The sequence below is a fragment of the Bufo bufo genome, chromosome 4 (genome assembly GCF_905171765.1).
Source record: "Bufo bufo chromosome 4, aBufBuf1.1, whole genome shotgun sequence".
Lineage (NCBI taxonomy): Eukaryota > Metazoa > Chordata > Amphibia > Anura > Bufonidae > Bufo > Bufo bufo.
Genome location: NC_053392.1, coordinates 30,216,172 through 30,241,417, shown reverse-complemented (window position 1 = coordinate 30,241,417; position 25,246 = coordinate 30,216,172). Strand labels below are relative to the sequence as shown.

Sequence of the window (25,246 nt, the reverse complement as noted above, 5' to 3'; positions counted from 1 at the left end):
AGCGAAGTCAGACTAGGATGTCAGAACCCACCTGTTGAATCCATGAATGGGGATTTTAAGTGACCACGGCATTGTGGATGCGAAGTCCATTGGTTGCAGTGTCATACTTCTAATGTGTGAGTGAACTAATGTAGAAGTTTGTACTTAAAGCGACAGTCCATGCAAGGCCAGATGTTTGTTCTGAAAGCTACAGTACAGGGTGAGTCAGAATTCAGGAATCTTTTTTAACCGCAGCCGGCCGGCTGGCCAGCACACTTGCAGCGGTGTGAGCAACATCACCCCCGCCCCCCCTGCGCGGCACAGGCTCAGGACGGGTCCCCCCCCCCTGACAGAGCCGGGTAAGGGGAGGACCCGGAACGTGACAGGAGCTGGGACGGAGCGCCCGGAGCCGTGAGGGGGAGCCTACCACATGACGCGGGCCGGGATGCCGACTCCGTTGCCGAAGCAACCGAGCCGCTGCGCTGCGAACCTGCCTGCCGTCCTGCGTGACCCTCTTCTGCCTGGCACCGGAAGCGGGAACAGCGCTGCCGCCTCGCTGGGAGTGAAAGGTGGGTTGAGGTGACACCGGGCAGTGGTGGAAGAGCACGCCAGGGGGGGGAGATAGGTTGTAACTTACCCTGTCAGCCGGATGGAGCAGGCGAGCATCGGGGGGACCCGCAGGAGAACACTTACCTGATGAGCTTCGCGGCAGCAGGGGGCGTGACGTTAATGGCGGGAAAACAGGCACCGGAAACGCACGCAAGTGTGGAGAGGGCAAGCCTCCTTTTATGCGAGCCTGCGCCCCTCCCACAAATGCAGGCTGACACGTCAGCCTTAAGCTACTAGTCCCCATTGCTCGGTTCTGACTCCCTCGCTCCAGGGCTCTTCATTGGAGTTCTGGTCTCTATATGTCAACTTCCTGCATGGACTGCTTCCACTGAGTGGCCTCAAAGGTGACATATCTCCACGCAGTACATCACCCAGCAGTGATGTGCCACTTTGGGACATATCACTGTTGAGACCAGTCATTGGCTGGGACCAGAAGTGCAGTGCAGACAGCTTGGATGTCAGAGGGCCATAATGGAGTAGCAGGGACTGGATGAGTATGGATTCCTCTACAGGTCCCAATATCTGGAGATTATATATTATAAAAGGGAGAGCACCTTTATGTCTCAAAAGGCAAGCATTAAATACGGTATATGTTTATATGACTTTTCCAGACACCGCGCTCCACCTGTAGTGAGAGTTGCCTCCATGGATACTGGAAAGTCCTACTGGAAGGAAAACAGAAATGCTGCTACTACTGTGCCCCCTGTGCAGAAGGCGAAATCTCCAACCAGACTGGTGAGTTGGGACAATTTCATATGAAAGTACAAATCTACAAGATGGGCATTAGCACCGATCAGACAACATTCATTTTGAGCTCTATTGCAAAAAAAAGATGTGTTCAGATGTAGCCAACATTATCCTGGCTCCAGGCATGCCAGGAGGGTCACTGTAACATGATCACTGTAATATCATTTTGTTGCATTAACACGTTAAGCCAGTCAAGATAACATTGGCTACATCTGTATGTCGGGTAGATCAATTATATTTTGGAAGGTGCCATTTTGCTAGTTTCCATTCCTCCAGGTGTTTAATATAAATATCATATAGAGGAATCCATATTTTTATCATTCTCCAAAGAAGGTTTTTTGTAAAAGGGATAAAAGTAGTGAAGATGAAATTGATTGTAAATTATTTGATATAAATTTCACAAAAATTCTTCTGCCAAACAAATCCGTAGTTTAGGCAATTTGCTTTTTAGGAATTGGCAAAACAGTGATTGAAATTTTACTGTTAAAATGCAAGAGAAATAGAGCGGGGAGGATGGGGAAGACAGATCACATGACTCTGGGGGAAACCCTGGCTGGCGGGCTTTGCAGACAGCCTATCATGTGGCTGGATAGATATTGTCCCATCAGGCTCTGTGGTCTGTCTGAAGCACAGATGCCATTGTGAACTTGTGTCACATGAGTCTGTCTGACTCGGCAGACCCCAATTACAAACTCAAGCCAGCCATCTTAGGGTATTGCAGGGATAGTATAGGGACATACTTAGTTTGGTAGATTGAACTAATAGGTAGAAATGTCAGGGTTTTATCAGTAGAGAAGGAGAACATAGGGGCATTGTTCTGTGTGATTACCTTACAGTGAGGGCATCTAGAGCTGTTCATGTAATGCACTGCAATCACACAAATCTTGCAGAGCCTCCAAAAAGATATGTTTATATTGTGCATGAGTAGCTAGCCTTTTTATCTTTATTCATAAAACCTCACCATCAATAGTTTGGGTTTTATAGGCATATGCACAGTACCTCCAACAGCACACGTTTTGCTGGATATTCTGTGCAGTTGCAATTTTTTTTTTTTTACAAACTAGTTGCAATTTTGCTCCCGTTCAGCACATTTCAGTGCATCAATATCAGTGTGTTTCTAGAAAGGCCTTCTCCCCACCCACCCAAGGCTTCTTCCCCTGCATCACTGTGATGTCGGGGGAGGCAGCCTTGGGAAGTTAGGGGAATAGCAGACAGCGGGGAAATGTGGCGGACTTAGGCACTTTCAAAAGGAAAGCCTGCCCAATGTTTATGGTTATAATGTTTTTGCAATGTTCTGATGGCCATTGCTGGTAGCTATATTAGTGAAATTTACATGACAGACTCAGTTAGTAGGTGGGGACAAACATGGACAGTGAGTCCTTAGGCTAGAACCCAGCCCGCTGTCCCTACCTACTTGTAGTAGAAGCCCTATATAGCTAGACCGCAACAGGTCGACAGTCCCTACGCTATTTAAGTGCAGAGATGCACTAACAAACAAGACAGACAAACAAAATACCAGAGTCGTACATACATGGGTCAGAACCAGACAAGATATGGAGTACCAAATGAGATACAGAGAGTGGTCAGAAGAGTCAGAGGAACGAGCAATCCAATAAGCACAGAAGCAAGGAACCAGGAGCACAGCTAGTGAGTCAGAGACTATCACTGCACTGGTGTATGGCCAGGAACAGGTTTAAATAGAGCACAAGTCCCTATATCAGAACCTGATAGGTCCATTACTCGGAGCTCCATTAGTCAGAAACACTAGCACACAGTAATAGAGCAGCTGAGCATTCAGCCCATTGCTAATATCCCCCAGCACATGGCAGCTGCAAGAAGAAACAGAGTATTGCATCCTGTTGCTAAGGATGCAATTGTTATTGTCCTTTATGGCAGCAGTATTTCTTCTCAGCTCTCTGTAAAAGAATTTTGTTTTGAAAATGTTGCACAGTTCTGCACCTTCACCCAAATTTTATTCTTCTCTATGGCATTGGTACTTTTCGCCATTTGTCTGTAAAAACTGTTTCATTTTCAAAATGTCGCACAGTTCCGCGTCTTTACTCATATTTAATGATGCTATATAATATTCACACTTGGTTGAACTTGATGGACTTATGTCTTTTTTTTAACCGCATTAACTATGTAACTATGTGACTTCTAGCCTTCTGTACATTTTTATGTACATTAAAATTGTTTAAAATTGTCTCGTTGTCTACATGACTGTGTGTGCCCTTCCTCCAGCACATACTCTGTTAACATGCAGTGGGTGTGGATCCATTTTACCAATGAACCGGTTTGGTTAGGAATAACACTAAGGGCATGATCCTGTTAGTCCTGTGGTATTCACTCTTTAACCCCTGGATCCGAACTTTGCTGAGGAGGAGCCACCAAACCACTACCAATTCAGATGGTTCTAGTGCATTTGGTGGCTGACCAACAGGGTCGGACACACCAGTGAAAAGCACTGAAGGATCAGGTAATATGTGTAGTCAGGAGATGGGCCGAGGTTAGAGCAGGCAGCATACAAGGATATCCGTAAGACAAGGCTGAGATCAGGACAGGTGGCAGTAGGGTAATCCAAAAAACAGGTTTAGGTCAGGGAAGGCAACTAGAAGTCAGAGTCGGTAGTCAGGCTGGGGTAAGGTAAATGGGTAGTCAGACAGAAAATACCCTTTTGCTTTTTACTAGAGACTAGAAAACCTAAAACTCAAACTCCCTTTCAAAAGGGGAGGGCAACTTAAATACCTAGGGACAGGGTGGGAAAGGATTTGGACGTGCACATGCTGACCTTTCAAGAGGCTGAGAGTAAGCATGCATGTGCACTATAGAGCAGGCCTGGAAGTCTTTAAAGTATGATTGGCTCGCAGAAGGCCATGGTGGGTGGAACCAGAGCTGTCGAAGGAAGAGGAGTGGGGCCACTGTGAGTAGTGCAGTGCCTGTGCCTACTGCTGAATTGTATTGTCAATACTTCACTGTGATTTCAGAGAGAGGTTTCAGCTCAGCAGGTGCCGTTATTACACCCAAATAGGCAACATTGTCGAAAACATTACCTTTATCAAAATGAATCAGACACATGGGTGCATGAGGATTTGCACACATTTTACCATGATGACAATGAATAGATCTGCTATTGTTGACAGTAGATGTTTATCACCAACCTAATGAAGCAACTGCTGATAAATGTATATGTATCCTAAGATAAATGTGAGTAAATGGGCCAGTTGTTCTAACACCATAACATGTCAGTATAAAAACTGGCCATGAAATACTAAGAAATTGTAAACAAGGGAATGTTATGGCAGTTGGTGTGAAAACACTGTACCAACCAACCGGTTTGACTTTGGGCTAGATCTAAGGGTGTTATCCAGCCAGTCCGCAGGTATTCACCCTTTATCCCAAAACAGGGATTTAGACTTCACTGCAGGGAACCACCAGGCCACTACCTTCTGGAATAATCCCAATGTGGTTGGGTAGCTGGCTTTTGGGAGTCAGAGACACTGGTTCAGGGCACCGAGAGATCAATCAAACTCATAGTCAGTGACAGGCCAAAGTCAGGACAGGCAGAATCCATGCAAATCTGAGAACCATAACCAAGGTCACGGCAAGCGGCACTGGATCAATATGTAAAATCCTGCACAGGTCAGGTTAGGCAATAGAGAAACAATCAAGAAACAGGCAGAGGTAGGCACCACTACCAGGGAAGATGCCTTAAATATCTACTGGTTGCTAGTCATTGGTTGGTGAAGATTAGGATGTAAAGCAGCAGCAGTGAGCTTGAGCCGCCCGTGTAACAGGGGAATTATCATATAATTAGGTTTAGTAAAAATTATGTATAGCTATTGAAGGTCCGCAGTGCAGTGTCCAGATGTCCTCTCCAAATATCCCAACAGCTAATTACATACTATCAGTACACTTGTATATTTCATTACAGTCATAAAATAAGTATCACAATTAAAATTTCCTTTTGAGATCAAAAATAAAAATACATGTAATGAAAGGATATTTGATCCAGCTCAGCACCATGGGAAAGTTCATCTAATCCTATTAAAAAACAAAACCTCATGAAGCTATATGAGGGTAAAGGTTCAAAGAATCTGGAGCCCCAATGCAAAGAGGCAAAATGAGAAAACCTGGCTACATCCTCAAAGGATACAAAATGTGGGTCATTAAAGGGGTTCTGTAGCTTTTTATTACTGGTCATGTATCCTTTGCAGAGATCATCAGCATCTGATCGGTGGGGGTCCGACACCCGGGAATTCTGCCGATCAGCTGTTTGAGAAGGCAGTGGCGCTGGATGTAGCACCGCGGCCTTCTTGCTGTTTCCCGCAGGCCAGTGATGACATGACAACTACTATAAATTGACATTTCCGCCAAATTTACAATGGTAAAATATAATCATTTCTTGATTGCAGATATGGAAACATGCTTAGTGTGTCCTAACGATCACTGGTCAAATGGAAGAAGAGATTCCTGCGTCCCAAGACCGATTGTATTCCTGTCTTATGGAGACACACTGGGGTCATCTCTAATTATTATAAATCTTACATTTTGCCTTGTGACTATAGTTGTGTTGGGGATATTTATAAAAAATAAAGATTCTCCAATTGTGAAAGCCAATAACCAGAATCTCAGTTTCATACTTCTCCTCTCACTCATCTTCTCATTTTTATGTCCTCTCTTCTTTATTGGACATCCCTCAGATATATCTTGTCTCCTCCGACAAGTGACTTTTGGAATCATTTTTAGCCTTGCGGTTTCTTCAGTCTTAGCTAAAACAGTCACTGTAGTCTTGGCTTTTCAAGCCATTAAACCAGGCAGGACACTGAGGCAGTGGATGAAGAGACACCTCTCCACATCCTTACTTGTTATAGGTTCATCTGGAGAAGTTTTGATCTGTGTCCTCTGGTTGTTTTATTCTCCACCATTCCCAGATTATAACACTGGAATAGAGGTTGGAAAGATAATCTTACAATGTATTGAGGGATCTGCCATGTATGATAAGGGAAAGGGTTTTAGCAGCTCTCACCTCTGGTCACCTGCCTGAAGCACGGAAAAGGAAAGTGGCTTGAACCTAGCCACACTTGATAAGTCCAAGAACAAAGAGAAAGGTTGATTCCAGCTTCAGCATATAAAAAGTTTTCTTTATTCGGCTTGTAATAAAATCCAACAAAGATGTCACATGGAGAGACACAAGATTGTGACGCGTTTCGGGCTGTGGTATTGAGCCCTTCTTCAAGACAATACAAAGGTGTACTAAAAACACAAACTTTATATACCACACAAATGGGTAACTCCTACTTCTTAGTTAATTGGGGACTGTGTCCCAGACCCAGGTGCTCCTGGATTAGTGGATCCTCCCTGCAAGTATCAAGAATGAATATCCAATATGTTTCCCTACTTAGAAGCTTCTGTTTGCGATCGCCCCCCCTGACAGGTGTGGAAACCACTTCCACTCCCTGTACAGAAAACGCAGAAACATCGCCTTTGTGAACAGTGGCAAAATGTCTGGTAGCCGCTGAGACATTACGGGACATAAAATGGGGGACATCACTCAGGTGTTTTCTTATACGCACCTTAAGTTCATTAGTGGTGCAGCCCACGTATTGAAGGTTACATATTTTGCATGTTATAACATAAACTACATGATCTGTTTTACAATTTATATATTGCTTAAGCACGTGTTGTTTATTGTTGGCCACAGATGTGACCTCTTTTGAAATAAGCATATGTCGACAGCATATACATTTATTGCTGCCGCATTTGTAATTACCGTTTGTTTTGGGCCAGCTAGTTGTTTTGGGGAGATTCTCCCTATATAAACTGGGGCTGATTTTTTGCCCTACTGTGGGGGCTTTTTTTGCTACACATCTAATCCTTGTTGAAACTACATTTTTCCATTCTTCATTATAGTTCAAAATATGGAGATGTTTACGTATAATTTTGCAAACCTTAAAATAGTCTCTACTATAGTTAGTGATAAAGGTGATGGGTTCTTCTTTTTTAATAGTGGTGTCCTTAGTCATGATATTTTTATTACTATTCTTGTTTTTATTTTTATTTTTATTTTTATTTTCATGTCCCTTATCATTAATGTCCCGCTCAGAATTTTTATTCTCATTATCTATGTTCTTATTTTTATGATTTTTTGGAAAAATAAGGGTTTCTCTATCTTTAGATCTGGCAAAATTAATTCCTCTCTCAATATTAGTTTGGGTGTAGCCCCTCACTTTAAGTCTGGCTGCAATGTTTTTTGCTTCTTTTTCAAAGAGCTCTGGGGTGGAGCAATTTCTCTTTGCCCTAATCATTTCTCCCTTAGGGATGTTTTTTATGACGTGTGGTGGATGGCAGGAGGAGGCAGAGAGAATGGTATTACCAGCTGTAGATTTTCTATGGGTGTATGTGACCACCCTGCTGGTATCTTTGACACCTTCCAGGCATAAATCCAGAAAAACAATTCTCTCTGGATCGCTGGAAAAAGTGAATTTTATTGATGCAGTGCAATTGTTGAGATATTCTATACAGTCAGCTATCCTCTCTGCGTCCCCCTGCCACACCCACAACATATCGTCGATATAACGACCAAACCATTTGAAATCTTCTCTATTCTATTGACGGTGAGTATTTAGCTCCCATAGGGATTCCTGATTGCTGTAGATAGTATTTTCTGTTGAACATAAAATAATTATGTCTCATCAAAAAATCCAGAACCAAACATAAAAATTCCTGCAGTTCTAAAGTATAATTGCTATAACATTCCAGAAACCATTTCAAAGCAACAATAGCGGATTCATGGGGGATGTTAGTATATAATGAGGAGATGTCTGCTGTCACCCATGTATAGTTTTCATGCCATTCAAAAGAGAGAAAATTAACCAAAACAGTGCTGGTATCTCTCAAATATCCTGGTATTAATGGCACAAGATAATTGAAAACAGTTGTATATCAGAAGCATAGGTATGAGGATGTGCGATTTAGAGATTCTCTCCACATATCCATACAATTTAGGCTATAAACTTCTTTTCCCCCCTCCCCTGAATCAGCACTCCTCCCCATGTGGCTCAGGTGCTTTTTAATTAGCAGAAGTCTGCAAAGGGTTTATATATTCCTACCACATCTCAGTTGGAGTTCCTGAGAGGCTGTGAACAGGTGAGCCATTTGCACCAGTTCACATGCGGCGCTGGACGGCGGCCGTCTCTGCTTCTGTGCCGTGCTGGCGGAGTGATGGGACCCGGGGCCCATGTGGCCTCACTGTACAGTGGGGCCGCTGTGTGGCTGCTGGATCCCATTGCCTGCTGGAGCGGTGTGGAGGCGTGTCGGTCGCCGCACGGCTCTGCGCCATGGTTAGAGTAGGTTCCCACTTAAACAAGAGGCATCCTTGTCGCGGTTAGTGGGCCTATGCGCTTTGATCAAACTGTATACTAATTGCCTCTCTATAGTGCACAGCAAATGATTGATAGCATCGCTGTACAGCCATGTTTTATCATAAGAAATGCTGATAATTGAAAACAGTTGTATATCAGAAGCATAGGTATGAGGATGTGCGATTTAGAGATTCTCTCCACATATCCATACAATTAATGGCACAAGAGATTGTAGCAGGGAGTCGGCCCACTCCGATAAATTTTCGGAGGGATCTGCCATTGCTTTCTACTTGTCCATCGGCTACATTGGATTTCTGGCAATGATGAGCTTTATTGTAGCTTTCTTGGCCAGAAGACTTCCAGACACCTTCAATGAGGCTCAGTACATCACCTTCAGCATGCTGGTGTTCTGCAGTGTGTGGATCTCCTTCATCCCGGCCTACCTCAGCACCAAGGGGAAGTACATGGTGGCTGTGGAAGTTTTTTGCCATCTCATGTTCCAGTGCTGGACTTCTGGGCTGTATCTTCATTCCCAAATGTTACATTATTCTACTGAGACCAGAACTCAACACAAAGTCCAATATAAGTGTCATAAGAAGACATTGTACAGGAGAATTTTGATTTGTGTTTCAATGTACAGTTGTAGCCGAGTTAAACTTGACTCTGATAACACATGGCACAGTCTTATCTTGGTTTTCTCGTGACAAAAGCCATTGAAATCCATTGAAAAGTTAGTTACCTTTCTTTTCCTATTATTTACTTAATGCGTTAACCATCAAGTTTAGCTCGGCTGCATCTGTATTTATTACTCTTTTAAATTTGTATTATTTAGTTATATATCTACTCTCGTATCGGTCTGGATCTTCCTCAATCAGTTTTTTTTATTAAAGGGGTTATCCGAGTTAAATCAATATATGTTAAGGTGGCTTAAAACATTATTAAAAACACATTTCTAATGTACATTCATTATTTATTCTGCTGTGTTTCCACACGCCCGATGTGGGTCACGTGACACCTGACGTCACTCACCAGGCTCCGGCGGTGACGTCTCGTTTACAGACTTCTCCCTGCTTGAGGTAGGGGCCCGACTCTGTAAACGAAACGTCAGAGCCTTTGGTGCCCGCCCCCTGTCTCTCTGTATCTGGCTGCCGCGGCTCCTGTGAGGGATCGCTCATGAGCGATCCTTATCAGTGCCGGCAGCCGTGAAGAAAGATTCCATGGATTCCAAAGCTCCCTCCCTCCGGTCCACCAGTGTGCCCGCTGCCCTGCGTCTGGAGATCTTTACTAGCCCCAGCTGGTAACTCAAAACCACCCCCAGGAACATCACAGAGGAAATCATTGTCCATAATACAGATATTGCTGTGATATAACTTACATACATATAGCTGCCATAGAGCTTAGATACATATAGGTGTCATAGAGCTTAGATACATATAGGTGTCATAGAGCTTAGATACATATAGGTGTCATAGAGCTTAGATACATATAGCTGTCATAGAGCTTAGATACATATAGGTGTCATAGAGCTTAGATACATATAGGTGTCATAGAGCTTAGATACATATAGCTGTCATCGAGCTTAGATACATATAGGTGTCATAGAGCTTAGATACATATAGGTGTCACAGAGCTTAGATACATATAGGTGTCACAGAGCTTAGATACATATAGCTGTCATATAGCTTAGATACATATAGCTGTCATATAGCGTAGATACATATATGTGTCATATAGCTTAGATACATATAGGTGTCATATAGCTTAGAAGAAATAGAAAAAATGCTCCAGCACCACGATGGATAATGTGATAATCCCGGTCTTTATTGTCACCAAGAATTTAGGTAAATACAGCAATCAAAAAACACTGGTGCCCACCGGTTCCCAAGATCTACGCGTTTCGAACTGTCGTGTTCTTAGTCATGATCCTAAGTGTCTCACATGTTCCCAGCTAAAATACTATCCACCTCCATCATCTCCACCCAGCCAGGGAGGGGTATAGTGGAATAGGGCGGGTAGCAAAATCAGCCAGGTCCATGTGAGACACCTGTGCAAGCCCAATCACATGTTACATAGTTTTAATCCCAATAGTGCTGCGTACAAACATTATAAAATACATAGAAAAAATATACATAAACGAAAATCTTTAAATGTACATATATAGCTAACATAAAATCCTCTATAATCTAACTCCCCACAAGTAGTCAAGGTAATGCTCTTGTTTCATACAGATTATATTGTACGTATAACAGTAAATAAGATGAGAGAAATAATGGAAAATAAAAAGAACAATAAAGATCAAAATAGCGGAGCAGATTTCATAATACTATGTTCATTGGTTTCTTGTTTGTATCGTATTTTCTTGTGGCTCCGTATATCCATGTGTTGGTTTCATCATCCATCTGGTGTATCAGTGTGGAATAGTTGCATATCTCCATGACACTTGAAAATCGCATGGTGTGAAGTGGGACTAGAGTATATGCTGAAAAAACCCAGCTTATATACATATACAGTACAGACCAAAAGTTTGGACACACCTTCTCATTCAACTGAAAACTGAAACAAGCAACCAAAAAACTAGTCATATTTGGTATTGTCGCGTCCGTAAAAACAACGTGCTCTATAAAAATACCACATGATCTAACCTGTCAGATGAACATTGTAAATAACAAAAAATAAAAACTGTGCCAAAACAGCTATTTTTATGTTACCTTGCCTCATAAAAAGTGTAATATAGAGCAACCAAAAATCATATGTACCCTAAAATACTACCAACAAAACTGCCACTTTATCCCATAGTTTCCAAAATGGGGTCAGTTTTTAGAGTTTCTACTCTGGAGGGGGGCATCAGGGGGGCTTCAAATGTGACATGGTAACTTAAAAATATCCCAGTGAAATCTGCCTTTCAAAAACCATATGGCGTTCTTTTCCTTTTGCGCAATGCCGTGTGCCTGTACAGCAATTTACGACCACATATGGGGTGTTTCTGTAAACGACAGAATCAGGGCAATAAATATTGAGTTTTGCTTGGCTGTTAACCCTTGCTTTGTTACTGCAAAACATGGATTAAAATTGAAAAGCTGCCCAAAAAGTTAAATTCTAAAATTTCATCTACATTTTTCTTTAATTCTTGTGGAACAACTAAAGGGTTAACAAAGTTTGTAAAATCAGTTTTGAATGCCTTGAGAGGTGTCGTTTCTAAAATCGGGCCATTTATGGGTGGTTTCTATTATCTAACCCTCACAAAGAGACTTCAGACCTGAACTGGTCCTTAACCCCTTAGGGCCTTAGGGCATACTGGTATGCCCTGTTTCCCGAGTACTTAAGGACCCAGGGCGTACCGGTACGTCCTAACTTTAAAACGCGATTGCGGCGCGGCGGGGGTTAATCGGAACAAGATGTCTGCTGAAATCATTCAGTGGGCGTCCTGTCACAAGGCCGGGGGGTTCCCGTGACCCCCCTGTGTCGGCGATCGCCGCAAACCGCAGGTCAATTCAGACCTGCGGTTTGCGGCTTTTACCTGATGCGGCAGCGGCGGGCGGCGGTGCCTTCGGGTCTCTATGTGGCTGTAGGGGGGACCCGATGGCATGGAAGGCAGCGCGATGTCTAAGGAAGGCATCGTGCTGCCTTCCGGTGACGAGCCTGTGAGATCCAGCCCCCTGGATCTCACAGGCTGGAAGCTGTATGAGTAATACACACAGTATTACTCATACAGCCAATGCATTCCAATACAGAAGTATTGGAATGCATTGTAAAGGGGATTAGACCCCCAAAAGTTCAAGTCCCAAAGTGGGACAAAAAATAAAGTGAAAAAAAAGTTGAAAAAATAAAGTTTTTACCCCAAAAAAGTTTCAAGTAAAAATAAACAAAAACGTAATTTTCCCCAAATAAAGTTAAAAAAAATTGGTAAAAAATAGGGGAAAAAAAAAAAAGTATACATACTAGGTATCGCCGCGTCTGTATCGACTGGCTCTATAAACATATCACATGACCTAACCCCTCAGATGAACACCGTAAAAAAAAAAAAAAAAAAAAAACTGTGCTAAATAAACAATTTTTTGTCACCTTACATCACAAAAGGTACAACAGCAAGCGATCAAAAAGGCGTTTACCCACCAAAATAGTACCAATCTAACCGTCACCTCATCCCGCAAAAAATGAGACCCTACCTGAGACAATCGCCCAAAAAAAAAAAAAACTATGGCTCAGAATATGGAGACACTAAAACATCATTTTTTTGGTTTTAAAAAAGCTGTTATTGTGTAAAACTTACATAAATAAAAAAAAGTATATTAGGTTATTGCCACGTCCGTATCGACCGGCTCTATAAAAATATCACATGACCTAACCCCTCAGATGAACACCGTAAAAAATAAAAAATAAAAACTGTGCTAAATAAACAATTTTTTGTCACCTTACATCACAAGCGATCAAAAATACATATTCACCCCAAAATAGTTACAATCAAACCGTCATCTCATCCCGCAAAAAATGAGACCCTACCTAAGATAATCGCCCAAAAACTGAAAAAATTATGGCTCTAAACATGATTTTTTTTGCTTCAAAAATGAAATCATTGTGTAAAACTTACATAAATAAAAAGAAAGTATACATATTAGGTATCGCAGCGTCCGTAATAACTTGCTCTATAAAAATATCACATGACCTAACCCCTCAGATGAATACCGTAAAAAAATTAAATAAAAACAGTGTAAAAAACAAAATTTTTTGTCACCTTACATCACAAAAAGTGTAATAGCAAGCAATCAAAAGTCACACAAACCCCAAAGTAGTGCCAATAAAACCGTCATCTCATCCCACAAAAACCATACCCTACCCAAGGTAACCGCCCAAAAACTGAAAAAATTCTCAGACTATGGAAACACTAAAACATGATTTTTTTTGCTTCAAAAATGAAATCATTGTGTAAAACATAAATAAAAAAATAATATACATATTAGGTATCGCAGCGCCCGTGACAACCTGGTCTATAAAAATATCAGATGATCAAACCTGTCAGAGGAATGTTGTAAATAACAAAAAATAAAAACTGTGCCAAAACAGCTATTTCTTGCTACCTTGCCTCACAAAAAGTGTAATATAGAGCAACCAAAAATCATACGTACCCTAAACTAGAACCAACAATACTGCCACCCTATCCTGTAGTTTCTAAAATGGGGTCACTTTTTTGGAGTTTCTACTCTAGGGGTGCATCAGGGGGGCTTCAAATGGGACACGGTGTCAAAAAAAACTGTCCAGCAAAAGCTGCCTTCCAAAAACCGTATGGCATTCCTTTCCTTCTGCACCCTGCCGTGTGCCCGTACAGCGGTTTACGACCACATATGGGGTGTTTCTGTAAACTACAGAATCCGGGCCCTAAATATTAAGTTTCGTTTGGCTGTTAACCCTTGCTTTGTAACTGAAAAAAAATTATTAAAATGGAAAATCGGCCAAAAAATTGAAATTTTTAAATTGTATCTCTATTTTCCATTAATTCTTGTGGAACACCTAAAGAGTTAACGACGTTTGTAAAATCAGTTTTGAATACCTTGAGGGGTGTAGTTTCTTAGATGGGGTCACTTTTTTTTGGAGTTTCTACTCTAGGGGTGCATGAGGGGGGCTTCAAATGGGACATGGTGTCAAAAAAACAGTCCAGCAAAACCTGCCTTTCAAAAACCGCATGGCATTCCTTTCCTTCTGCGCCCTGCCGTGTGCCCATACAGCGGTTTACGACCACATATGGGGTGTTTCTGTAAACTACAGAATCAGGGCCATAAATATTGAGTTTGGTTTGGCTGTTAACCCTTGCTTTGTAACTGGAAAAAAATTATTAAAATGGAAAATCTGCCAAAAATGTGAAATTTTGAAATTGTATCTCTATTTTCCATTAATTCTTGTGGAACACCTAAAAGGTTAACAAAGTTTGTAAAATCAGTTTTGAATACCTTGAGGGTGTAGTTTATAGAATGGGGTCATTTTTGGGTGGTTTCTATTATGTAAGCCTCGCAAAGTGACTTCAGACCTGAACCGGTCCCTAAAAATTGTGTTTTTGAAAATTTCTGAAAATTTTTAAGATTTGCTTCTAAACTTCTAAGCCTTGTAACATCCCCAAAAAATAAAATATCCTTCTAAAAATGATCCAAACATGAAGTAGACATATGGGGAATGTAAAGTAATAACTATTTTTGGAGGTATTACTATGTATTATAGAAGTAGAGAAATTTAAACTTAAAAATTTGCTATTTTTTACAAATTTTTGGTAAATTTGCTATTTTTTTATAAATAAAAATGAATTTTTTTTACTTCATTTTACCAGTGTCATGAAAAAATGTGAAATTTTGAAATTGTATCTCTATTTTCCATTAATTCTTGTGGAACACCTAAAGGGTTAACAAAGTTTGTAAAATCAGTTTTGAATACCTTGAGGGTGTAGTTTATAGAATGGGGTCATTTATGGGTGGTTTCTATTATGTAAGCCTCGCAAAGTGACTTCAGACCTGAACTGGTCCCTAAAAATTGTTTTTGAAAATTTCTGAAAATTTTTAAGATTTGCTTCTAAACTTCTAAGCCTTGTAACATCCCCAAAAAATAAAATATCCTTCTCAAAATGATCCAAACATGAAGTAGACATATGGGGAATGTAAAGTAATAACTATTTTTGGAGGTATTACTATGTATTATAGAAGTAGAGAAATTTAAACTTAAAAATTTGCTATTTTTTACAAATTTTTGGTAAATTTGCTATTTTTTTATAAATAAAAATGAATTTTTTTTACTTCATTTTACCAGTGTCATGAAGTCCAATATGTGACGAAAAAACAATCTCAGAATGGCCTGGATAAGTCAAAGCGTTTTAAAGTTATCAGCACTTAAGGTGACACTGGTCAGATTTGCAAAAAATGGCCAAGTCCAGAAGGTGAAATTGGGCCGAGTCCTTAAGGGGTTAAAAGTGGGTTTTGGAATTTTTCTGAAAAATGTCAAGATTTGCTTCTAAACTTCTAAGCTTTCTAAAAAAAAACATGAAGTAGACATATGGGAAATGTACAGTAATAACTATTTTAGGAGGTATCTTTATCTGTTTTGAAAGCAAAGAAATTGAAATTTAGAAAATTGATCATTTTTCCAAATTTTTGGTAAATTTGGTATTTTTTTATAAATAAAAATGAAATATTTGACTCAAATTTACTACTGTCATGAAGTACAATATGTGATGAGAAAACAATTTTAGAATGGCTTGGATAAGAAAAAGCATAGAGATGAGCGAAATTTTCAAAAATCAATCGACTCAATTTTTTTTGCGGGGAATCGAGTTAAAAAACGGCCTTGCAGTTACACACATAGGGAGTCTGCTGTGGTAGTGAGTCCGTATGACATGCAGATGACAGGCGTCGCTATTAGAATCACTGCACACTTCCCTAATTTGGGCAGTCACGGGTCCAAAACTGACCAGATAATTTAAGTATTATTCCCCCCCGACAGAGTGGAGAGGGTGTCAGCAGTAAGTTTGTATTGACATCACTGATTATTTTGCCCTTCCTCTGATCCATCAGAACAATAACCCCCAAAAAACGGATTCTGTCTGTGGAGCATCCGCCTTCACTCGATTAGGATTTGTTCAATAATACATCAGTATTGCTAATGCACAAAATAATAATGTATTATTGTAAAATCCGTTGTCTCCATGATATACAGTCAGGTCCGTAAATATTGGGACATTGACACAATTCTAACATTTCTGGCTCTATGCACCACCACATTGGATATGAAATGTGAAATGTGCTTTAACTGCAGACTGTCAGCTTTAATTTGAGGGTATTTACATCCAAATCAGGTGAACGGCGTAGGAATTACAACAGTTTGCATATGTGCCTCCCACTTGTTAAGGGACCAAAAGTAATGGGACAATTTGCTGTTCCATGGCCAGGTGTGTGTTATTCCCTCATTATCCAAATTACAATGAGCAGATAAAAGGTCCAGAGTTCATTTAAAGTGTGCTATTTGCATTTGGAATCTGTTGCTGTCAACTCTCAAGATGAGATCCAAAGAGCTGTCACTATCAGTGAAGCAAGCCATCATTAGGCTGAAAAAACACAACAAACCCATCAGAGAGATAGCAAACAAATCAGGCATGGTCAAAACAACTGTTTGGAACATTCTTAAAAAGAAGGAACGCACCGGTGAGCTTAGCAACACCAAAAGACCCAGAAGACCACAGAAAACAACTGTGGTGGATGACCAGATAATTATTTTCCTGGTTAAGAAAACACCCTTCACAACAGTTGGCCAGATCAAGAACACTCTCCAGGAGGTAGGTGTATGTGTTTCAAAGTCAACAATCAAGAGAAGACTTCTTTCACCACAAGATGTAAACCAATGGTGAGCCTCAAAAACAGGAAGGCCAGATTAGAGTTTGCCAAACGACATCTAAAAAAGCCTTCACAGTTCTGGAACAACATCCTATGGACAGATGAGACCAAGATCAACTTGTACCAGAGTGATGGGAAGAGAAGAGTATGGAGAAGGAAAGGAACTGCTCATGATCCTAAGCATACCAACTCATCAGTGAAGCATGGTCGTGGTAGTGTCAAGGCGTGGGCATGTATTGCTGCAAATGGAACTGGTTCTCTTGTATTTATTGATGATGTGACTGCTGACAAAAGCACCAGGATGAATTCTGAAGTGTTTCGGGCAATATTATCTGCTCATATTCAGCCAAATGCTTCAGAACTCATTGGACGGCGCTTCACAGTGCAGATGGACAATGACCCAAAGCATACTGCAAACGCAACCAAAGAGTTTTCTAGGGGAAAGAAGTGGAATGTTATGCAATGGCCAAGTCAATCACCTGACCTGATTCCGATTGAGCATGCATTTCACTTGCTGAGGACAAAATTGAAGGGAAAATACCCCAAGAACAAGCAGGAACTGAAGACAGTTTGAGTAGAGGCCAGGCAGAGCATCACCAGGGATGAAACCCAGCGTCTGGTGATGTCTATGCGTTCCAGACTTCAGGCTGTAATTGACTGCAAAGGATTTGCAACCAAGTATTAAAAAGTGAAAGTTTGATTTATGATTATTATTATGCCCCCTTACTTTTGGTCCCTTAACAAGTGGGAGACACATATGCAAACTGTTGGAATTCCTACACCGTTCACCTGATTTGGATGGAAATACCTCAAATTAAAGCTCACAGTCTGTAGTTAAAGCACATCTTGTTCGTTTCATTTCAAATCCATTGTGGTGGTGTATAGAGCCAAAAATTTTAGATTTGTTGTCGATGTCCCAATATTTATGGACCTGACTGTATCTGCAGCGTGGGGGCCCCGTGTCCGCTTCTACACACTTTCAAAATAATCCTTCAGCGGGGGGAATAGATGTCGGATGACCGGGACGCTCAATGACCTTCAAAGGAGCTGCTGTCAGGAGCAGCGGTTCATTCATGAAACGTCCGTATAGTGCAGGGGCAATCCGAAGACCCTCTCCATCTCCATGCACCACAGGATGCCCTCCTTTTCTTTTCCATGATGACTGGGAACCCGTGATGTTTTTACCAGACGAAGAGACCAAGGTCTGGTTGGTGGATTTGAATCTTGACTAACTTCTCGACTCTTCCGGGCTCCAAGCAATCTTGAAGCTTTGTCTTCTTCTCATTGTCCGGCGCTTAGTAGAGGCCTGTTCATGCCAGGCAGGTTTCCCCAGGAGTATCTTGGTCGATGAGCAGCCAATACCGCAATTGCATCAATCTTGACAGGATTCATCTCCAGGTGGAGAGGAATTGTTTTTTTGGCAGGCTTTCGCCATCGCAACACCACATCGTTGAATAAACAGAAGACTGGCCAATTCTCTCCTGTTTTAGGCAGCATGTAATTTTTATTAGTAAATTTATAAAATATTTAATATTAAATTGAACCAAAACTTGATTAAAGTTATAAGAAAGTATACTTAAATTCACCCAAACTGACCAAATAACTTAAGTATGAGGTCAGAATTACAGGTCCATGTTAGTGTCAAGAAGAAGCGCACTCCTTTTACACCCTCTTCAGCTGATTCCACATAGATGTCTACAGAACCTGTTCTATTAATCGCTTATACAAGTAGAGCCCCCCCCGACAGAGTGGAGAGGGTGTCAGCAATGTTTGTGTTGACGTCACTGGTTAATTTTCGCTTCCTCTGATCCGTCTGAACAATAACATACAAAAAACTGATCCTGTCTGTGAAGCATATTTGCATGTCTTCTGTGTTTTGTACCCACTCCTGCTTTTGGCTAACAAATCATAAGCCATTCTGATGGGACCATACAGGCCTTATAGCTGAAACACAGACAGGATCAGTTGTGCATCTTATTTTTCCCTCCTTCTTACAGATCAGAAGAAAGGTCAAAAAATGATGATTTCAGCCAGGCCGAAAGGCAAAATAGTTGACCAGTCATGAGAAGTCCACAGAGTGGCCGTATAACATAGTGGTGAGGTGGAAGCAGCATGAAGAGACCGCAGTGACAGAGTCTGGAGGTGGCGGCAGCAGCAGCAGCATCAAGCGGGGACTACAGAGTGGCACAATGACAGAGTCTAGAGTTGGCGGCAGCAGCAGCTTCAGGCGGAGACTACATAGTGGCACAATGTCAGAGTCTGGAGGTGGCAGTAGTATGAGGAGGCCACAGAGTGGCACAATGACACAGTGTGGAGATGGCAGCAGCATCAGGAGGATTCCACATAGTGGCAAGGTCACATAGAACCGCTGGGTTGCTAGTCAAGACACTGCCGCTAGATTACACCGGCAGCTCAGGCCTCTCGCTGTGACTCCTGCTGCCACTCCCCCTTACTCTGCTGCGACCTCTGCCTGCACCAGTAACATTTAGGCCTCTCCCACTCCTCTGTGCATGGCCTGGCACTTGTCTGTCTGACATACTTTTAGCTGAAATAAATAAATTAAAAGTAAAAAAAAACACCCCTAAAAGCCCCGAATATATTTCTCGTATTGCACTGAAATAGGCCACTAAATTATTTCTGCGCAAATAACACCAAATGTGAACTGCGTGTATTTTTCTCTTTTTCTCTAGAAAGATGGCAATTAACGATTTTAGCGCAAATAACACTAAACAGCGTCTATTTTTCTCGTATTGTACTGAAATATGACAATAAATGTTTTTTAGCACAAATAACACTAAATGTGAACTGCCTCTATTTTTCTCGAATTGAAGTGAAATATGAAAATAAATGTTTTTAGCACAAATAACACCAAATGTGAACAGCTTCTATATTTCTCATATTGTACTGAATTATGACAATAAATGCTTTTAGCGCAAATAACAACAAAAATGATCTGCCTATATACAGTATTTCTCGTATTAGACTGAAATAGGCCACTAAATTATTTTAGCGTAAATAACAACAAAAGTGTTCTGCATATACAGTACAGACCAAAAGTTTGGACACACCTTCTCATTCAAAGAGTTTTCTTTATTTTCATGACTATGAAGGCATCAAAACTATGAATTAACAAATGTGGAATTATATACATAACAAACATGTGTGAAACAACTGAAAATATGTCATGTTCTAGGTTCTTCAAAGTAGCCACCTTTTGGTTTGATTACTGCTTTGCACACTCTTGGCATTCTCTTGATGAGCTTCAAGAGGTAGTCCCCTGAAATGGTCTTCCAACAGTCTTGAATGAGTTCCCAGAGATGTTTAGCACTTGTTGGCCCTTTTGCCTTCTCTCTGCGGTCCAGCTCACCCCAAACCATCTCGATTGGGTTCAGGTCCGGTGACTGTGGAGGCCAGGTCATCTGGCGCAGCACCCCATCATTCTCCTTCATGGTCAAATAGCCCTTACTTTCAAAGTTTTCTTTGGCTGACTGACTGACCTTCATTTCTTAAAGTAATGATGGCCACTCGTTTTTCTTTACTTAGCTGCTTTTTTCTTGCCATAATACAAATTCTAACAGTCTATTCAGTAGGACTATCAGCTGTGTATCCACCTGACTTCTCCTCAACGCCACTGATGGTCCCAACCCCATTTATAAGGCAAGAAATCCCACTTATTAAACCTGACAGGGCACACCTGTGAAGTGAAAACCATTTCAGGGGACTACCTCTTGAAGCTCATCAAGAGAATGCCAAGAGTGTGCAAAGCAGTAATCAAAGCAAAAGGTGGCTACTTTGAAGAACCTAGAATATGACATATTTTCAGTTGTTTCACACTTGTTTGTTATGTATATAATTCCACATGTGTTAATTCATAGTTTTGATGCCTTCATAGTCATGAAAATAAAGAAAACTCTTTGAATGAGAAGGTGTGTCCAAACTTTTGGTCTGTACTGTATATTTCTCATATTGGACTGAAATACGCCACTAAATTATTTCTGTGCAAATACAAGCAAACCCGACCTGCGTATATATTTCTCATATTGGACTGAAATAGGCCACTAAATGATTTCAGCGCAGTTAACAGCAAAAGTGACCTGCGTATAGATTTATCTTTTTCCACAGATAAAAGGCACTAAAGGCTTTTCAACGTAACACTTTCATCCCAATAATTAAATGATGAAATGACAGAGAGGTATTAGGAGACTATCTGGATCCCCAAATAATGTTTCCCTGCACTTGTAAATCGCTTTTTTGACAATGAGGTTTTTCCTATGACTCTGCACACGTCTCTCCCTGCCTGTGAAATGATTCCTCACTATCCTTTCCCTGCTCTAGTAAATCGCTTTTTTTTTAACAATTAGTTCTTTTTTTTCCCTCTCCCAAGCTCGTGCATACACGTCTGTCCCTGAACAACGTACGATGGTGAATGGCAGAATCTAAGATGGCTGCCATAATTGTGACATCATGGGCTGGCTGCTGATTGGCTGCATGCATGGCATTATGTGTCATCCCGCCTTCCCAGAGTTCCTTGCCCCCTGTCCTCACACGTGTAGCCGCCATTGTTAGAAAAAATTGCGTTTCGTTACCACGAAGCGCGAGGAAATTCGCATTCGTTCGGAATCAAATTTTTCCTGAAATTCGGAACGAATTCGACTTCGTCAGCTTCGATTTGCTCATCACTAGTTATCACAACATAAAGTGACGCATGTCAGATTCTCAAAAAATTGCCTGGTCCTCAAGGTAAAAACTAGCTTGGTAGTGAAGGGGTTAAAAACTGTGAAATACTGATATTAAAATCATGGGACTTGCACATTGTTATTTTGTTTATATCATATTAATTGAAGGCTTTTTATATTCCCCCCCCCCCCCCCCCCCCCCCGGGAAATAATTTGTATTTGTAACAATTAATTACAAAAATGTTCTAATCAAAAATAACGACTATTGTGCCCAGTAATCTCTGGAGTAATATTGGTTTACTCCAGGTAAAATGGCTTATAAAAACACGTATTATGGACAGCAGAAAGAAAATGCCAACCATGAAATACATGCTGAAGATATTATTGATTTAAATATATTTATCTACATTCATAAAATTATATAAAAATACAATACTTAAATAAAATAATTTTTACTATTTTTGTTTTATTTCCTTCAATTTGACTTTGAAACCTCCATTCGTTGGAAAGTTCTTTATGAATCCAGCAATATACAGGAGAAATGCAACATTTCAACCCCTTAAAATACTTGGTTTGTTTTAAAATTTAGTAGCTTGAAGAAGATGCAGCCCTTGTAAGGGGCCAATATATATATATTTTTTTAATGTAGTTGGATCCATAAAGCATGATGGATGCTGTTGCTTTTTGAATTGACCATTGAGAGTGATGACCAGCCCACTTTGAAGTATCTGTATCCAGATGCTCTGCAGCGATTTGCTGCTGTCTACACACTTTTGATGGCATTGGAAAGTTCTTTCAGCTGTTTTATCAGGCCAGTCTGTTACTAGAGGGTGCTAATAATGGATTTGTGAGATGTCATGCTTAAAAATTTGCAAACCCTTCAGAATTATTTGCATATCTGCATAAAATTTGAGCTAAAATGACATCAGATTTTCACAGTCCTACTGTAAAGGTAGATAAATATAACCAAATCAAACAAATGAGTCGAAAATATTACACTTGAGATTTAGCTCACGGCAGAGGTCCGCAATGCACGGGCACAGACCCTGGGCCAGCCGCATGTAGATCGCGACCCCATTTACTTGAATGGGGTCTGCGATGCGTCGTTTCGCAAAAAGATAGGACAAGTTTTATCTTTTTGCGGAATGGAAGCACGGAACGGAACACCACAGAAGCACTCCGTATGGCTTCCAATCCGTGCTTCCGGGCGCACCTTTCCACATCTCCGGATTTGCAGACCCATTCAAGTCAATGTGTCCGCATCCGTGATGCGGAATGCACTCGGAACGGTGCTTGTTTATTGCGGATCTGCATATGCGGTCCACAATACGGCAACGGGCAGTACACCTTGTCTTTTGAGCGCATTTTACATGGAACAGCTTTTCCCCGCATTCTTTGTATGGCCCATTGATATATTTGTATAGGTTAATCATGCCCCCCCTACCGGTCATGTTTTTAGGATTTCCTTAGTATTAGGCCTCTTGCACACAATTTTTTTTTTTTTTTCGTTTGCGGGCCGTTTTTTGCGCTCCGTATGCGGTTCATATACGGAACCATTCATTTCAATGGTTCCACAAAAATAATGGAATGTACTCCGTATGCATTCCATTTCCGTATTTCCATTTTTCCGTTCCGTTGAAAGATAGAACATGTCCTATTATTGCCGGCAAATCGCGTTCCGTGGCTCCATTCAAGTCAATGGAACCGCAAAAAAAACGGAATGCATACGGAATGCATCCGTATGTCTTTCGTATCCATTCAGTTTTTTGCAGAACCATCTATTGAAAATGTTATGCCCAGCCTAATGTTTCTATGTAATTACTGTATACTGTATATGCCATGCTTCCGTTGCCGTTTGCGATCCGCAAAAAAACTGAAAACAAATGGAAAAACGGAAACACCACTTAATACTATTTAATATCCAAACATCATTCAAACAGTATATAAAAGACAAGCATATAAAATCAAAATTGAAGAGTCAATTTTATTGATTCAGAATTCATCCCAAGAGGAAAATGTAATGGAAGGAACAAACATGGACTATATGGTGACGCCAATGGGGAACTTCACAAATGGATAATTTTATTGGTGCATATGCTACGTGTTTCGAGATCAAACTGGTCCTTTTATCAGGTATTTCACAATATACGGAGCAACAGCAGATCTCTGACAGGTTGGATGGGTGGATGGGGACAATCAGTGGACAGCCATTTTAAGGTCTCTCCAGAGATGGGTTCTGGCTGGGCTACTCAAGGACATTCATAGCATTTTCCCTAAGCCACTCCTTTGTTGTCTGGGCTGTGCGTTTAGGGTCATAGTCTTGTTGGACAGTTACCCTTTTGAACAGTTTGAGGTCCAGGGCACTCTGGATAAGGTTCTTATTAAGAATATATCAGTGTTTTGCTCCATTCAACATTCCTTTAACCCTAACCAGTATCCCTGTCCCCCCACAGCATGATTTTGTCACCACATGTTTCACTGTAAGGATGTAATGAGCAGTAATTGGGGCCAAAAAAATTAATCTTGGTTTCATCAGACAGAAGAATCTTGTGTCTCACAGTCTGAGAGTCCTTTAGATGCATTTTTTTTTTTTTACAAAGTCCAGGCACCTTTTATGTAACTTTAGCTGCGGAGAGGATTCTTTCTGTCCACTCTGTCATAAAGCCCAGATTAGTGGAGGCTGCCATGAGGGTTGATCTTCTAGAATATTCTCCTATGTGCACACAGGATCTTTGAAGCTCAGCCAGAATGACCATTGGGTTCTTGGTCTCCTCTCTCACCTAGGCCCTTGTCCTTTTACGTAGTTTGGTGAGGAGGCCAGCTCTAGAAACAGTCCTGTTTGTTCCAAACGTCTTCAATTTAAGAATTATGGAGGTCACTGTGCTCTTGGGAAATATCTTCATTGCCTTTTACAGATCTGTGCCTCCACATAATCCTGTCTGAGGTTTACAGTCAGTTGTTTCCTCCTCATGGCTTGGTTTTTGCTCTGATATGTATTGTCAGCTATAAGTTTTCATATAGACAGGGCTGCATCTTTCCAAATCATGTCCGATCAACTGAATTTACCAGAAGTGACTCCAATAAAGGTGTAAAAACATCTCAAAGATAATAAAGAAAAGTGGGAGGCTCGAGAGGGAAATTTCAAGTGTCATATCAAAGGGTCTGAATATTTACCTTCAAGCTAAATTTTAGTTTTTTCTTTTTAATAAATTTAGACCTAAAATTCATCAAGATTTCCTGTTATTTGAGAGCAGCCCCATGAGCGACAGACACAATAGTATGCAGGAGACCTCATTGACCCCTATGGGATGGTTTTCTAGGCATGCTCTGTGACCCGTGTAGAGGTCAGGAGGGAGCAGATAAGCTGTGAATGTTGTGATGCTGTGATAACTATGATGATATTCCGGTGATGATAAGTTGAGTTGAGTTGGCTGCTGAAATGTTACCTGTACAGGGCAGAGGCCACTGTGTAAAATGCATGGTTTTAAGATTTTTTTAATTTTTTAATATT

At 40.9% G+C, this 25,246-nt stretch overlaps 1 pseudogene; it reads left to right on the top strand.

The window, feature by feature from the left end:
- Positions 1-424: 424 nt before the first annotated feature.
- On the top strand, positions 425-9,317 carry LOC120998933 (annotated as a pseudogene).
- Positions 9,318-25,246: the final 15,929 nt, after the last annotated feature.